This window comes from Ptychodera flava, unplaced genomic scaffold (genome assembly GCF_041260155.1).
Source record: "Ptychodera flava strain L36383 unplaced genomic scaffold, AS_Pfla_20210202 Scaffold_80__1_contigs__length_553813_pilon, whole genome shotgun sequence".
Taxonomy (NCBI): Eukaryota; Metazoa; Hemichordata; class Enteropneusta; family Ptychoderidae; genus Ptychodera; species Ptychodera flava.
In genome coordinates, this window is record NW_027248402.1 from 368,202 (window position 1) to 387,162 (window position 18,961).

The 18,961-nt window shown below is 37.4% G+C and overlaps 1 protein-coding gene across 1 annotated transcript in view; it reads right to left on the reverse strand.

Annotated features, from left to right (window-relative positions):
* Positions 1-10,600, reverse strand: part of LOC139128962 (uncharacterized) — a 33,385-nt gene extending 22,785 nt beyond the window's left edge. Inside the window, exon 1 of the mRNA XM_070694646.1 lies at positions 10,474-10,600. The gene's annotated coding sequence lies outside the window, so the exon portion shown is untranslated. The remainder of the gene's footprint in view (positions 1-10,473) is intronic.
* Positions 10,601-18,961: the final 8,361 nt, after the last annotated feature.

Here is an 18,961-nt window from a genome sequence, read left to right on the forward strand (position 1 = left end):
TATATATATATATATATTCATAAATTGGAGATACTCTCTCAAAGGAGAGCTAAGACAAGACTACTTTAACTCTGTGTTTTCACGATAATTTAAGTATAACAGTTTAATTCAGTGAGTATGCATTATTTTAGTTCTCTGAAACCGTACTTACGTAGTTGTCCTACAATCCACTTTATTGAATATGATTTTTTGTATTTTTATTCATTTCAGAACAATAGCTTAAATTCGACTCCTGATAGCCAAAGAAGGTCTACTGCTATACATTTGATATTACTCTATTGCCCTGGCGGATAAGTTAATGAATCACATTCAAGATATCCACCAACCAGTACGAGTTTTGTTTGCACACAAAATACACTGGCCAACTTCTGCAGAAGTTCAAAATAAGGGAGCGTTCAGTTATTATGGCCGGGGGTGGGCCGGCAAAATCCAGGGGGGGGTCACCTCAAATTTGAAAACTGCAAAGGGGGGTCATGTATTTTTCAAACAGCTCAGAGGGGGGTCACTTAATTTTCATAAGTATCCGTCTCGTCAAAAAGCAGTTTCAGTGTTCAGAAATATTCTGGGAGATAAAAATGATTCGTTGCATGATTTCATTCTCTGAAGTTATTCACCTGTAAATCTGAACAAAAGAATAATTAATCTGTCACATGAACATCTTGACTTGACAACTCTGAGGCTTGTCTTATTGTAAATCAAGCTCACTGCACTGAGGGCGATGAACAATTCCTATTACTTACATATTAGAGATATAGCAAGTTTTGTCAGGGAAATTATTTAACAGTTACTTGGACTGAGACTACTAGTACCATGAAAAGTTAAATAATACTTTTAGGTGAAATTCCAATATCATAATTGTTGTCCACATCTGAACTTTTAAATACCGTATTTGAATCAAGTACATTTGTATCAATTATCAAACACCTATAAAAGCACAAATTAATTTAGTTTAGCATTGTAAAAAAAATTATTCTTAGTTTTCTCATAGACTCCAATGTTTAGTGAATCAACATTTCGGTGAAATTCCAAAATCCAATTTCTTGCACACATATCAACCTTTAACCATCCTAGGCTAACTAAGTACTTTAAAATGAATTATCAAATGTCTATAAATACACAGATTTTGATAGTTTTGTATTGGAAAAAAATTATTCATTTTCCTCAAAGACTCCCATGTACAGTGAATCTACATTTTAGTATAATTCCAAAATCCAATTTCTGGCGAACACATCCATTTGTTACCACCCTAATGTAATCAAGTACATTGATATCAATAATCGAGAGTACATAAATACATGGGTTTACCTATTTTTGTATTGGAAAAAAATTATTCATACTTTCCTCATAGACTCCCATGTATAGTGGATGAACATTTTCAGTGGAATTCCACAATCAGATTTCTTGTACACATAATATGCACCTTTAACCATCATATTCTAATCAAGTAAAATTATGTTAATTATTGAACATCTGTATATGCACAAGTATACCAAGTTTTTCATTGAAAAAAAATTATTCACAATTTTATCATTGACTCCCATGTATAATGTTATCATTGACTCCCATGTATAGTGGATGAACATTTTTGGTGAAATTCTAAGGTCAAACTTTTTGTCCACATGCCAGTTGTAACAACCCTATTTCATTTAAGTACATTTATGTAAATTATCAAATATCTATAAATGCATAGATATAGTTTTGCATTGAAAAAGTATTACATAGATTTCTCATGCATGTATGAGAAAATATATGTATACCATGTATGGTGAATCAACATTATCAACAGCTGATTTTTAATTAAATCCAAATATCAAAATTTTGTATACACACGCTTGCGCAAAAATATTGCGATCGACCAGTAATTTCTGTCCAACCCCTTTGAGGGGTAATTTCAAAATTATAGCAAGTCAGAAGGGGAAATCTGAGAATTAACACCTTTTGAGTTTTGTAAGGAAGGTCATTTGAAAAAATCTAAGCTCTTTTTGGGGGGATTCTATTGCTCCATACCCCCAAGGTGTTTGTGTGTGCAGCTTTACTCAAGCAATGTGGGGGGGGGGTCATGAAATTTTTGTCATCTTGAAAGGGGGGTCATCATTTTTTTGGTACAATGGGAAGGGGGGTTCACTTATTTTGACTGATGCGCAGGAAGAATTTGCCGGCCCACCCCCGGCCATAATAACTGAACACTCCCTAGGTAAGCCAATCAGATATGTTTCACTTGTCCGTACCCAAGTTGCATGTATATCAAAGTATAGTTAACTACAGTTGACAAAAGGTGTCGAATACGCTCGTATTATGAACAACAGTAAGGCTAGAAGCCTTGTTGTTGTAGTAAATATTTCACAGTAACTTAATCGTTTACATATTTATCAGCATTTCCATGACAGTGGTGTTAAGTGTTTACCAACTTATCTACACGCAAAGTGGAACGACACCACCTCCTTTTTAAATATTTAGTTCAGATCTGATAAGTAAGGTCAACGGATTCCATGAATCCGTATCTACATACATGAGAATATGTATTTGCAACAATACCAAGAACTAGTCGGAGTTTCATCACATTAGGTACGTAATGGGGAAAACCCAGGCAGATAACAGAGCCGTGTGTCATGCTCTGTAAGGATCTTTAATAGATATCATGTGTATATATTCAAGGCGATATCTTAGGTAAAATTCCATCAGATAAATTAAGTTTATTCACTTTATTCTTGAACTTGACCATCAAATATACATCTATCATTGAGTGAACACATATTGTATTGAAACTCTGTCAACACTTTGCAATCATACGTATATCTGAAATTATATCGCTTACTTATTTGTGTTTTGCCGATGACACATGATTATTAGGCTTAAAAGCACAGTGTTTAGGAAAATACCAAATTGTCTTAATGCATTGTTTAGCGACATCTCAACAACAACGACGATGTTGTTATATTTTCTGTAATGTATATTCATAAAGTTACAAATTAACTAATTCAACTTGATGTCTTATTCGACATTACTCTACTACCGAACAAGCGTTTGATATTCACACAGCATGGCTACGCTGATAAAAAGATTTCAAACAGTTCTAATCCCATATTCTTACTCAATGAATTATTTCAGAGTGCAACATTTCACGAAAATGTGATGAAGGATTTCCTATGACTCATAGCCGACATTCTAAAATTAGAAACGGCACAAACAAGTCATAAACGAGGAGACGCATATGATAATGTTGCGCGACTTGACCTGTCAATTGACCAATCACGACACAGCAAACTATTAGTGTACGTATGTCGTCAAAAAAGCTGAAACCTGAAGACCGTATGTTTTCTACTAACGCCGTGTTGCTTTGTAGTATAGAAATTTGCTCCACATCTCTTGACTGCATTTTAAAGCTCCAGTATAATATGACTGGAACGCTATCTTGCAGTGAGGCCTTCCACCTCGTTTATTTTTTCAGTTTAAGAAAGCAACACCTACAACCTGATAACAAAAAAATAATTCTCAGTCAATGTTATCGGTTGAGACTGTGGTCCATTTTAATGTACCACCCTATACCTATGCATAGGGACGTGACCTTTCAGTAAGATGTATCCGTTTTATAAAAAGAACGTGTAACCGATCTCATTGTTTTCGAGTCAGTTTCCTGTGCTTTTTAGGTCATGCCCTGCATAGTGATGATGTCATGTCTGTACGCGAAAACAATGAGCTTGTCGACGTCAACGCATTGCTCTAGTTCTTTGTCCGAAGATCAATGTATTATCATTCCTATAGTATCATCTGTTGTACAGACACTGAGACAGTATGAATAATGCTGAGTTTTCTGCCACTTTGCACGGTCTATTTTCGGTGCACGTGTCATCCTTTCTGCAGCACTAGTGTCTCACATTCGTTCACAAAACAATGGCCGGTCACAGTTCTCGTTGCTTGTCCAAAGTTCCGTCAATAGCTAATCTATCGATAAATTTATTTGATAAGAAATCCATTTTGATATACGCTTATCGAACAAGGAGTCTGGTTTTAGAACAGTTCACCTCAAAATTTTGAAGGGAGTGACATCAACATTCATCTCATATCCATCTCGTCTTTGAAAGAAGACACTTCAATAGATAAATATGGGGTGGATGAGAACAAATAGATAAACTACAAATATGACATGAATTATGTCGATACGAAAACATCCAAAATTCCCAATTGATAAGCTTATCATTTGATAAATAAATGGAATGACTGCAAACTCTCAAATAGTAAGCCATTATGGCGTGGATATTTGCAAAAAGCCAGTTAATCATTAAACCTTTAAGGTTGTGGGAACTGTTAACATGGCAGCTAGGCCTAACAGTTGAACAACACTTACCTGGGCAAGTTTGAAAGCAGCTTAATATACGCATATGAATATTCTCAAAATCGTAAACGTAGATAGCTTTGTGTTTAGCGGGGAATTATTATTATTATTATTTTTTTTTTTTGACGAGGCGAGTAATAGCAGAAACATTTTAAATTTTGTTTAGTGTGGAAATAGGAGAGTATGCTACCAAATACATGGTGAATGGTGATAAGGATAACACCGGACGATTGTTTCCCCTCAGGCATATTAGCTGCCCCAAATCGTCTGCTCAATACGCCTATGACCTCGTATAATAGTCTACCGGGTATTTTTCTGGCGCCTCTTATAAGCCCATGGGATGGCAAGCGTATGTTATTGTCCCAATGGCGTCGGTGATATGTGAATAACAAAGCTATCAAGAATTTATGACTGCCATGCATCCATGTTTGTCATTGCTGTGAACATAGAAGCTATCGCTTCTCTCGATTTCCCCTAGCGTTGTGAGACGTCTGACTTCGAAATACTTCATTTCTCAATTGTGTACAATTATTAAACATCAAAATCACCAAGACCGACAACTACATTGTAGATCATACATCACAGCTTTATGTGGTCAAGCTTAATTCTTTGAACCCTGATCTCTTGATGACCCGTGACACCATTTGGAGATTATCAGCAGAGTAAAAACTACTATGCCTGATGTTCTAACATAGTTTGAAAGCAGATCAGGATCTACAATAAATACAAGAATTAAGGATTTTACCCAGTAGGAAATGGTGGATAAATATGGAATACTGCTTTGCTTTCAAATTGATTCTAATGCAGAACCCGCCTGTGTGTCTGTCGGTTTTTCTGTTTCCCTTGCTGTCTGGCTTATTTTCTTCCTCTGCCACTCAATGTTTGCTTTTTTATGATGGCTCAAATGTTTAGCATTAGTAAAATACAAACATAAATTTAAGTGATATACACAAAATATGATGTGGGACAGTCTACCTGCCATTGTCATGATATCATGGCCGGCCGCTTGTGTTCCTCTCTGTCGCGATTTAAACACTCAGCAGATTAAATGTGATGATATGTGTTAACAGGTGACGGTTACTTCAGCAAGGCCGTCTTTTATTCTTTCGCTTTCGGTTCGTAACTTTGCACCAATACAAAATAACGGCACCGCAAATATTCGTAAAACATGAATCAAATTTTATATCAGCTTTACATGTGTCCTGGCAGATCTACCGAGAAGAAAAGATTGGCTATCAACATTAAATATTTGCATATCCAGTGAATAATTATTGATCACCTACAAGTCACAAATACGTAATTGTGATACCGCTTAACCACTCTAGCTGTTTTGAGTTGGAAATTGTTGAGAAAAAATCTCTCTACCATCCATTCAAACTGGTCGATCATATAAGAAGCTTTTTGCTGTACTGGAAGGAATCTTTACAAAGTAATATCTGCAAGTATATGGAAGTAGTCCAGAATGAAATTTCTAACAGGTTCGACATGACATTAAAGGTCACGCGATTTTCGCTCTCCCTTTTAAAGTTAATTCTCCAAGAAAGTTTTCAATTTCTTGGAGTCATACCATGCATCTTAGAAAGAGTTAAAATTCTCAAAGAAACATGTATAGAAATTCAAGGAGGGCGTAAAATAACTCTACAGTATAACTGTCACGTTACGATTCATCAAGTGGAAGCAACCTACAAATCCACTGGAAGCACAGTAAAATAGTATCCATATCATCTACGCGTGAGAAAATGTCCTGTGATTATGGTCACGTGATAACTTCCTTTATTGAAGCGCAGAGAGTGAACCAGTGAACTAAATGCATATAAATAGTTGGGGCAACGAGAAGAGTTATTTATATCTCGTTTTCTAACAAAGAGGATAAAGTAGAAAAATGCATTTGTCAATACGCTTAAATGAAAGGCAGCTTTTGTGGATTTAGATATCCAAAAAGACCACACAATATTTGAAGTAGTTTTGGTGGTGATAACCTCAGACGATCAAACTCTGATTACACTGTGAAAGAAATTTAGTCACCTTTTCTTAACTTTGAATAGTAGTACAAATTAGAAGGGCAGTCTACGGTGTCACTTGAGACATGTTAAATTTATGGCAGGTGTCAGAGGCCATGCAAGGCCAGAGTTTCTCTAAGTCATTGATTCAATGCATATGGGCACTGGCCATGCTTAGGATTAAAATTACTCAAAGAAACCGGATGTTATAAAAGGGAATAGCAAACTTTCCTTAGTCTCACAGACTGCCTTAAACATAGTCCCATTTCCTGTTCGATGGTAATTCACAAAACTATCTGCAACATCATCATTTTTCCTAAAGCTTCAAAACAGTATGTCCACTTGTCCGACGCTTTGGAAGCAATCACGGACTTAATAAACGTCGAAATATAGTAAACACAGAAATATATCTGGGAAAGAAATACAATGGGAAGACTACTGCAATATCAACCAGGTTTTTGCATTAAATCTACACTTTTTCGGAACAGGGCTAGGCTTTGTGAGGGAAGGCTGCTTCGAATTCTGGCAATTGTTGCCTTTATTGTGACTATTGAAGTTTTTGTTACTCTTGATTTTCTCCAGCCTTTTTAAGACATTTGACTTCGGAATATTTCATTTCTTAATATATTTGTTCACTTTTAAATATCGAATTCATCAAGAACAACAAGCAGACTGTGAATCATACAACACAGCTCTGTGTGGCCTGACTTAGTTCTTTGAACCCTGGCATCTTGATGACCTATGACTTTATTTGGAGGATAATTATCAAGTGTCCAAAACATTGATACCGGATGCTCTAAATATTTTGAAAACAGATAAGGATCTAAAATAAATATAAAAAAATTGAATTTTATCCGATGAGAACTGATGGATAAATATGAAATACTGCTATGCTATGATTCTAATGCAGAACCCGTCTTTGTGTTTGTCTGTCTGTTTTCCTGTATATCTGGCTTATTTTCCCATTTGGGTTATTGTAAAATTATGTTTCTTTAATCTGAGTGGACAGTATTGCTGGTGGATATTTACTGTCCCCGAGTCTGTCTGATAGCTCAGTAAAAAGCTTCGTGCTTTTCCGATTACTATATGTGTGTACTGTGCGTGTGTGTGTGCTGTGTCTGTGTGTCGTCTGCTCCACGCACACCGTGTTGCACGGTCGCGCACAGAATTGCAACATCTAAGTCGGTTACTGTGACCAACTCTTTTTGGGGTTGGAAGCAGTGGCCGACTGGTTTTGTGTGAGGCCTATCAGCTGGGCGATGTTGCCGTGAGTGTGTTTGGGTTCGAATCGCATTTGGGTTATAGTAAAATTTATGTTTCTTCCTCTGCCACTCCATGTTTGCCATTTTATGATGGCTAAAATGTTTAGAATTAGTAAAATGTAAACATGAATTTAATTGATATACACGAAATATGTTGTGTGACAGTCTATCTGCCATTGTGGCTTGTTTTCCCCTGTCAATACTTAAACAGTGAGCCACACAAATTGTAATGATTTCAACCTTCCTATCTTTCCCTACATATACACAGACTCTTTGCATTTAGATTTTTAACATGAGTAAACAGGCGTCGGTTACTTCAGGAAGGACCTCTTTTATTCTTTCGCTTTCGAATCGTGACTTTGCACAATACAAAATGGCGGCACTGCAAATTATTTGCAAAAAAAATCAATGTAGTGTTATGTCAGCTTTACATAGGTCCTGGCAAATATACTGAGAAAAAAACATTAGCTATCAATGTTTCAAGTTGTATGTTTGCTTGTCAAATGGATAATTATTGATCACCTTCAAGTCACAAAAACGTGATTGTGATACCACTGAATCACTCTGTTTGTGTTGGTAATTTTAGAGAAAAATTATCCATACCATCCATTTAAACTGGTCGATGATATAAGAAGCGTTTCAATGTACTTGAAGAAATCTTTATAAAGTAATATCTGCAAGTATATGGTATCAGGCAAGAATGAAATTTTAACACGTTTGTCATCACGTCTAAGGTCACGCCATTTTCGCTTTCCTTCTGACATTAATTCTCCAAGAAAGTTTTCAAGTTCTTGGAGTCACACCTTGCATCGTCGAAAGAGTTGAAAATTCTCAAAGAAATCTGGAAAAAATGCAAGGGAGGCGTAATGTAACACTTTGGAGCTTTACTATAAATTATAAATTTTCCAGAGGTGAGGCATGGCAGAGGTACAGAGGGTAGTCTCTACGGCTTGAACAATAAAGGCTTAGGCATAAGGATTTATCAAATGGAAGCAACCTACAAATCCATTGGAAGCACAGTCAAATAGTATTCATATCATCTACGCGTGAGAAAATGTCCTGTGATTATGGTCACGTGATAACTCTTTTATGGAAGCGCAGAGGGTGAACCAGTGAACTAAATCCATATCAATAGTTGGGGCAACGCGAAGGGTTATTTATGTCTCGTTTTCTAACAAGGAGGATCAAGTAGAAAAATGCATGCTCAAATGAAAGGAAGATTTTATGGATTTAAATATCCCAAAAAACCACACAATATTTGAAGTAGTTTTGGTGGTAATGACCTCAGACGACCAAACTCTGCATACGATATATGAATGAATTTTAGTCATTTATCTTAACTGTGAATAGTGCTACAAACTATAGAAGGGAAGTCTACCATGTCACTTGTGTACGGATGTTAAATTTACAGCAGGTGTCAGAGGCCATGCAGGGCAGAGTTTCTCTACATCATAAATTCATTGGGCAGTGATGGTTATTAGGATTGAAATTACTTACAGAAATAATCCGAAATTTACAGGTTGTAGTACTTTCTTGTGTTTCTTAGAATGAAACGTTTATTTTTTATTTTGTGCACAAAGCTGAATCAGTTATAGGAGGAAACAACAATATTTTGAAAAAATATCATTTTGCAACACAAAGTTGATCAAAGCGTTTGCATCCTTGTTTTCATGGTTTTAGAATTAATAAATTTAACTTAATCCATTAATGATGTCATTTAAGTTTACCTATATATAAGATGCATACTTGGTATCGGCTAGTTGATATTTGTGTACAGGGTAATGTATTCAAAGGAAGATAAGATAATAATCGGAGCTGACCTCATTCCAGGCAGTATAAGCACTGATTTATAAAACTTCACAGTAGAGTGCAGACAGCTTTGCTAAGTTTCACAGACCGTGAAACAAACAAGACCATAAAATGACAAAAACATGACACAAATCTGTTGACCCGGCCAGTAGCTACCCTGGCTAATAAAACTATTATAAAGGAAAATTTACTATCCTGACCGAAGCTGTCAATAATTTCGTCTGACCAACCTTAACCTTAGATGCCTATCGAAGAAAAGACACTGCTTTCTATTTCGACAGTGTTAGCCAATTAGTGTTTCAACAGTCGGCGATTTATATCAGGCAATGGGACACCTTTGCGAGGTCACTCTGCTTCTATGCTCTGAACACTTACAATAGACTGCGTTTCGGCGACAAGTACCAGTATTCGGTACTGATCGTGGGGCCTGAGTTCAAAGGTTATGGAGTAACTTGAGTTTCCACCAGCTTACTTTTGTTAAAATCTGCAGTTTTGTTTTTCCATCACAGATAGATATTTGGCCATTAAATGTCGGCAAACAAAAGGAAATTCGTTTCTCTTTCATGAAGGCCCCCTATTTTTATTCATGATTTCGAAAATGGAATGGTTCAAAGATTCCTTGAGGAAAGTTTGAGCAAAAGTTAATTTCGGGGCGCTAACTACCTTGATCAACAAAGGGTGACTGTTTATTCGGTAGGGTAGTCTTTCATTTAAATTTCTTCTTTCATTTTGGAACATGGCCTTACAAAAATCGAAAATGGAAGCGTTACAAATTCGGGGAAGAAGCCAATTTAGTACGATCCGTTCTAACGTAGTTCTTTGAAATCTCTCGAGGAAAACAATCAAGTCGCTTTTGAACGTCGAATGAACAATAATGATTTGCAGTGATTATATCCAAAGGAAACAATGACTGACACTGACGCTTATATACAGAAATCCAGATATGTCAAATCGCTTCAGCCCTGCAAAATCGAATTTCTATGTTGTTATTTATCTGCCGTCCGTGGTCGTAGAATAGTGAAGCCATTTTCACTATATTTTCAGAGATCTGTACAAAATAAGGTCTTACCTGTTTTGTTCCGCCTTCCGTCAATCGAGTGGGTGGCAGCTTGTCAGCCGATCTTCAGGGTTTGACCTTCAGCAGGGGTCATAAAGCACGAATAGGGAGGGTAAACTTTTAACTCAATTTCTCCCGCCCTTTATTGTGAAACTTCGTGTCAATGCGTGCAGTTTCTTCACGTCGCCAGTCATCATGTAGTCATTTGAATTTGTCTTGCAAAACGAACACTATCTAAGTCTGGTTTTAATTTTGCATACGTTTTCCAAGAAACCAGTGCTTCAGAAGTAAGCAGAACTACATCAACATAGATACTCCGCCATTTTCAATTGAAATAAAATAGAGCTACAGGTGGTAGTGATTATTACTTCAACAACGACAAATAAAAGCTTTATAAGACAAAATCATCCCTAACCATATTTTAAGCACAGACATGATAAACGAAGACGTCCTCTGTGCTAAAAACACTCCTTTTTTGGTCAGGTGAACATTTCCACATAGGAAACGTGAACACTCTGGACAAGTGAAATACATGTCGATGGTGTTTGGCATCGCAAGATAGTCTGGGTGTCAGGATGTCTGGAAATAGTGAAAGTGAAACCCTAATTTTAATGGCTCACTGTTCTCGTGGTTCGTACGCATTTTTAGAAAACCCCAATGAGCGAAAGATTTGTAGTTTTTGATTGTCCAAAAATACTTTACATTTGGATCATTGGGTTCTGATACAAAAGATACGACACAAAGTAGTATATGCCTCGAAAGTGAAAGACTTAAATTTATGCTCAAACTTTCCATGGAACTTGTTACAATTTTCTTATCAGATCAAGAATAAAAATCAGGGGTCACCATGCAAAGCTTGGTGCCAGAGAAACAAATTACCCAAATACATTTATTGATTTTTAATTCAAAATGGCCGCGGTCCCTGTTTTAACTCTATGGGGAAAAAATTCGATGTTCAAAAAAATGAAGAGCTCCAAGAGTTTCAAAATAAGCCCCATCAAGCACTAGATCAGAGAAGAATTGTAAAATTTGAGAGTCTGAATATCTGTCCCAGAGGCCCATTCTACTTTTTAAACATACTGTACATGCACTGTAGAACGGCTTCAGTCAGAATTGTACACAGCTCTGAACAGCGGTACAGGTATGGACTAACTGGGGGGAGAGATTTCGTTGCCACGTCAGCCGTGTCAAACTTAAAAATAGATGTGAGAGGTCATGCAAGGTCAGAGTTTCGCTACGTCATCAATTGTGGGTAGAATTTTCTTTACTTTTTTTTGGAATTCACAAGAAATATTCTCAACTGACAATGTAAATCCTACCAGCTCGAATACAATTTACCTATGAAGTATTTATCGTGATAAATGATATATCTGATCTCGATAAGAGTTGTGGTCTATTAAAAAGATTTGTTTTTACCCTAGAAAAAGGCCTGTTTACTGACCAAAGTACAATTTAAAAATACCGACAAGTACAGCAACAACTGGTTTCTTAAAATTCATGCCGTTTCTATGCTGATATTTAATTTAAAGCAAGCATAATCAGTCAAACCAATTGCTGCTAACTGTCAATATGATTGTATCAGGACTTTCTTTGAGTATGAAACTTATTTATGTACACCATTAATCAGAGCATATCATTGTTTTTTCCTTCTTTTCTTGACAACTAACACACCTACGGGTTTAGACAACAATGCTCAGTGCTGTCGCTATCTGTTCAAAGTTCAAACCATTGTTATGTTTTGGCGAGATCTTTCTGACAGAGAAATTGGATACCAGCTCGGAACAGTGGCACATTATATATACACTATCTGGTAGTTAATGTTGCAGCCCTTGAAATTGAAGAAAACTAAAAAATCTATAAGATAAATCAGAACGTAAAAATGAGAGTAGGTACCACGTCTAGTATATCTATTCATTTTTCCTTGAAAATATGGCAACGATTACAAAGTAGTGTGAATGGTGACATATGTACCTGGCGGTGAAAGATCACGTGACCATTTTAAAAACATAGTGGCCTCTGCCAAGTGAATACAAGCTGATAAATTTAGTCTTCTAACTGTTAAGTGTAACTGGTTGTTTTGTAAAGACAGGGAATCAAAACCGAAAATCAAATTTCTCTAATGTCTTGCTATTCGAAGATTTTTGAGAAACGTCGAATCAAAAGAATGTAGTCACGGTTGTTTTTCGATTAATTATAAATTAACCATCGATGAATAAGATATAATAGTCTGAATTCTGTCTCCATTTTACGAAGACTTCGATCAGCTTTTACACAACTCTAGTGATACAGGTATGAACAAAGAAGACATGAATAGCCACGCTGCCACTTCAGACATGTGAAACTTATCAATAGTGGGTGTGTGAGGGTTTGAGGTTATACAATGCAATGCACTACGGTTTCTGTACGTCATCAATTGTGCACGGTTGTTGCTTTGGTTTAAATTTAAACCAAAGCAACAAGACTGCGAATAGCGCACAACAGTCGAAAAGATCTGAACCCCTATTCTCCATAGGAGAAATTTTCACAGCCTGTAGACAGCCATGCAAATATTAGTTTCTAAACTATACTAAATATTTATTATCTGTAGAAAAGATACAGCATGCTTCTGTCTGTGGACCAAAGCATAAATACAGACGGTTAAAATCAAAATCTACTTTGATCAGAATTGGCTCTCTGATATGCGTTCTGTCAATATCAAAAGCTTGTAATCGTATAGGGGTGAAGTCTAACTACATCATTCTAAACTTACAGATCAAAACAGTGAACAAGCATACTACCAGAGTTCCCGTTTTCATATTTTTCAAACGCTTTGTTGATCACAGAAAAATAGTCAAATTTCAATGTCTATGCGTTGACTGTGGTCATGTCTTGGCTGGGTGACTGAGTTCGATTCCGGTCGAAAAGATGAATTTAGTATGAAATCTAAAACTTTAAAATTTTTCGTACCAAATTTAGAAAATGTCACAATAGGTACAAGCAAAATTTGAATACACTAAATATTATTTACAGAGAATTAAAACGCCATCAAAACATGTAACATTGTCGTTTTAAGAAATCATATTTTAGACAATTCATTCAAGAAATATTTCAGTATATAGACTTCCTGAAACCTTTTGTAGGGACACTAATTATTGATGCATGATCAAAAGACGGATGATTTCAGTCATTAGAAGTACTGTTTTTAGATGTGACATTGCACGATGAAGTACGGATGTAGAGCTACGAAGTACATAGACTAAGGAAGTAAAACTTAAAAACGAATAAACCAGTCAACAAATGTGATAAACATGACATGGAATGTTAACCCGACGAGGTGCATAGTTTGACCCTACAAGATGACTTGCAAGGACCAATCAGACCAGAGGAAAGGTGTCCTTACATGACCCAGTCAGTGAATAATATCGACAGGCAGTGTCCTGAGTGACCGAAATACATAACAACCGGGACTGAGTGACACCGTGTCCATCACATATTCTTAGCAGTCCCTCTTAAGCTATCCTAGGAGAGTTAATGAAAGCGCACATTTGTTCTTGCCCTGTGTTGTTGATTTATTCGTATCCACTTAACAACAGGCCATCATTGAATCGAACAGAAATTGTCATTCAAATCCAAGATCAAGGTATAAGTGGACGTCCAGGTCAACAGGTGAATTTCAAAATTGACAGTTATATGCAGGAACTTTGTGAGATGACGACGAATTTCCGTCATGACACTGGGTACTCACGATAAAACGATGTCATATTTGCCCCATGGTCGCCCGTTTCATTACACTATATTGCTGTGGGCTATGAAGGTTTTGCCTGGCTCAAATAGCGTTTGCTGTGAGGGCTCAGACCAGTTGAGATAATAATATCCAGATTCATTTGTTCACACTCCTATCCAATAGGGGTATTTTGACCGCTAAGTCCGACCAGATCATTGATTTTTAAAGTTGTGTATCAAGCACACTCCCACGACTCAGTGCATTGGAAAATATTGTGCGGGACTACACTGTGAATTCATATCCGCTCATTTGCTTGATTCCACTCTTTATTTGCGCTCTCTGTCTTCTGCTGTTAACTTTCTCTTTTAGCAGTCCCCCTAGGAGTAAAAAAGGTATAAAATCGCCATGAATTAAAACGCAATACCAAGACAGTCGATAGTACACCAGTGATATAAGTGCAGGCCCTGGAATAATTTTGTGGTCGAGCCAATAAATTAAAAACTGAAGCTGCTACTACATTTCGCGTTAACTTACAGTAATATAAAACCTAATCCTCTTTTGTTAGAATGTGTAGCAATCGAATTACGTTATTTAGGATAAATGACAACTTAAATGTAATCAATACGCCTGAAGTGGATAATTCCAAATAGCACGGTCAAAAAATGAATGGCTGTTACTCGCCTGTGATTTGTATTCTTCATAGTTGTTCTTCACATCTTACGACCTTTTATTAATGGCGACCTGTCTATCCCTTTCAAGAGAGCCTTCAAAAATTCAAAACCACCTCTCTTTCTCTGTATATGGCCTCTTTCTTCTAGATTTACAAAAATGGCAGCAGCGTCCCTCAGTTGCTCAAGTTTTCTAGGAGGTATGTTCGGACGGACTAAGTTCTTAAGCTTGTTCAGATCATCTTCGGTTATCTGGTCATTTAGATGGACATAGAGACTTGACACTGGGTCGATGCCACCTGTAGCTGGTAGTCTGGAAGCCATCGCTGAGGTATGTCGAAATGAAAATGCTTAACTTTAAACTTTTGATTACAATCCTACAAGGAAATGACGAAACAAAATAATTATGTTTTAGCAAAACGGTAGCTATAACAGAGAGAGGGGGAGAGAGGGGGAGGGAGGGAGGAGGAGGGAAGGAAGGCAGACCGAGATAGATACTCAGACAGAGACATAGAGACAGGGATACAGAGAGTCCAAAGAAACAGAGTGACAACAGATAGACAGAAAGACAGAAAACAAACAGACATAGATTTCCGCATACAAGTTAGTGCTCTGTGTATCATGTCTATGTTCAAATCACTAACATCACGAATCATAATAATACAAATATGAAAATGAATTCTGATGCTTCAAAATGCAACTGAAAGTAGATCAGTATTCTAAAGGTATCTTAACTAAAAACGATTGATTCACTACACAAAATGAGAAAACCACGATTTACATCATAGCATGTAACGTGCACGGTTTCAATCTATATTTAGCCTGTCGCTTGAAAATTTTGTGGAAATTGTGTTTATCGATAATTTATAACAAATGTTGCAACGCCAAAACTTCATTTAACCGCGTGGAAGGCGGATATATTCAAACATATTGAGGTTGAGTTATATGTCTACACCATCAAACTTTGACATTCATGAAATACGACCATCACACCGCCATTCTTCCCACATTAGTATGCTGTTAGGTTAAACAAAAAGTGCGTCGGTGATTTTTTTTCTGAGGGGCTAGTTTTGTCCCAAAGACAGCACTAGCACAAAAAGACGTAGACTTGCCAATGTGGGAGATGTACTATATTTGAACGAGTAAGCTTTGCTGTTGCTACTAAAACTGATCTCCATTAAAACTCCTTGTTTATGGATTGTTTGTTTGATAAGTCCCTAATGAGAAAATGTTTCTTTCGCAACGCATACGTGCCATTGATCTTCCCAACAATGGCGTCCCAACGCGTTATATAGAGCTGCGGAATCCTCGAAAGTTTAGATATCTATACATGACCGGTAAACGTCATGCAAAAGGTGAGAAAACGTCTCGTATTTCTTGAACACAAAGATACACATTTCACGCTCGCCAACCCGAAATATATTATCATATGAGCAAAGCCCACAAGTGCAACGGGGTCAGTTTGTTAATTATCCACCAAGTTCTTTAGATCTCATTTCCTCAAATATATGATAATTGAACAGACACACTAAATTCCTGACTTACTTACCCTGTTCCTAGATGCATATAACAGAAAAACAGACACAACTATACGTCGACAGAAAGAAACAATGATGGTACAGCGTCAACTAAGGGACTGGTCAGTTTCTTCAGCCTGGGCGGAAGATCCTTTTGGGTGTCACCCTGTTGTAAACTCTGTTGATGGCGGGGTGGGGGGGGTGGGGGGTGGTCACCATGTGACAAACATTCAACATGCACAACAGTTTGGGCATCTGGTTATGCAGAGAGAGTGTGAAAGGCATTAAGAGTAACTGTATTCACACCTTAAAAATGACTTTTAAATTCCTATCCTACAACCGATACGTCAACAATTTCTCCATTATATATATATATATATATATATATATATATATATATATATATATATACCGGTATATAAAAGCTTATATATACACTTTTGCAGAGGCTACCCCCGTTTCGAAAGTGTGAATATGGTGATTAGCCTGTTTTAGTTTCTTCGTAGAGGGATGGCACAATAATCCACGCACCCCCGCCGAAGAAATCGATCAGGTCCTCGCGGCACTCGCTCTTCACTAGTAAAAATCACTCAAAAACTAGCCTACCTGTTTCCAGTGAATGATCAGCGAAAATTTCTCAGATCCTTTATATTTGAAGAATAGGAAACACGACAGCAACGTGAAGCCTTCTTAGTTGTGGTTTCAGGTTCGAGGGAAAACACCCAATTGTGTACATTGGGGGATATCTGTATCTAAGCGGTATGATGGACGAGTCGAAATTCACCAAGTGGTGGATGTGAATGGCCTTCAAGGCGGCTAGTAAGAATTGACTTTACTGACACGGAACTACCGGTATCTCCGTGCTGACATCATGTCCTTGGACGGAAACACAACGATTGGAAATAAAGTTTTTGGCTTTCTAATTCACAGTTATCTCAGACAATGACCATTAGCTTCGGCGACATATATGCCATTCCTTGTAAGAGTGTCAAAGTTTTATCGTCTGAGGGACTGCTTTACAGGTATAGGTTTAAGCACTAGCAGCTGTTTGTTTGTTTGAGTTCCCTCACACCTACTTTCAACAACTTGCTTTTACAACGGTCTACCCTAAGCGTCCCATCAAAGAATGGCGAGGATTAGTGAATGTCGCGTGACTAGTTTTTCCACGAACTGTTAAATCCAGCTAAGATATAAACAGAACAATGGTGTTTTTCTGCTTTATTGGTTAATTGACTTAATGGTTCATTCATTATAGAGTTAGACTTAAACGAGCAAAAAATACGGATGCATAAATATATACGGTGATCAATGGCAACATAAAGCTCACATTTCCGCTGACACGCTTCTGCTTTGATGTTCGCAACTTTGAAAAGACTTTCTGATCTATTTTCATAATATGTAGGGAGGGCACATTTTCCGCTCTGCACGACTCAACACCTTTTGTTTCCATGCGTGATTGAAATACACTATGCCATTGTGTCAGCCGTCATAGATCACTGCTGTGGAATCAGACAGACAAACAATTCTCAGTATTTCGTCTATTTTTAGTGAGCACAGCTACAAATATTTAGGTCAACGGCCATATGTTATTATGAAGGTCTCCTGCTTACCTGCTCAATCGGGATATTTATTACTCAAATAAACCAAGGCTGTGTGGCCATTGATTTGGAAAGCTTTAGCATGGCAAATAATCAGTTGAAAGTCTACTACACTCCTGGATGACTTTTTACAGAGTGATGGGGCTTCGATAACCAAATGTGGAAGATGGGCTGCGGCCCTGACCAAGAGCCATTTGTCTCAGCTACATCACAGGGGCTGTCAGCCGGTAGCTACAATGATTTTCGTCTTGAGGCCCAACTTCGCTAGCCAAGGGCGTTTCGTCGGTCAGAGACCATTGTTCTCCCTCGTTGGTATGGCATGGAGGTCGAAATTAAAGAAAGACTACCTCCATGGTTTTGGGGACTATGCTAGGTAACTATGCCAGGACGACCAAAACGAAGCCAGTACACCTAGGCTCGTGCGCTGCTGGCTTCTGTCCGCACCGTCACTCCACAGTCCCTCTAGGGACTGTGGTCACACGTACGTTGTTCAGAGCTATAGCTAGAGGTTATACCTTGGTATGTGTTCTGACGGCAAAACTAGACCGACACACACATACCAAGATTAAAAAAACCCCTCTAGCTACGGGTAGTACAAGATATCCAGTGTAACACATCCAAGGGTGAAATCACGTTACTGGTCTTCGGCTTGTGTTTCAATATTGTCCTGTATTGTAGTGTGCTTGGTTTTTTTTGTCTTCTTTGTAATTTTTTGTCCTGTGGACGGTTTTTGACCAGTCTGATATAAAGTAAACAATAAGAAAGATGATAATTTTTTTACTGGACTTTCCTGTTTTGTCTCTTTTCATACATCCTATTTTTGGCTTCAAACGAATTAATACTTTACTTTATTGCTCAACAACACACTCAGGGAGTGTGGTATTAAGGCAAACAATTACAATGGAGCACGTTGTGAATGGAGTTGGCCAAAATCAGACTGATACATAATCAAAAAGTCAATCATATTTTTTCGGCCAGCAAATGTCAGTAAAACTGAAGTAGCCTTTGTTTTGT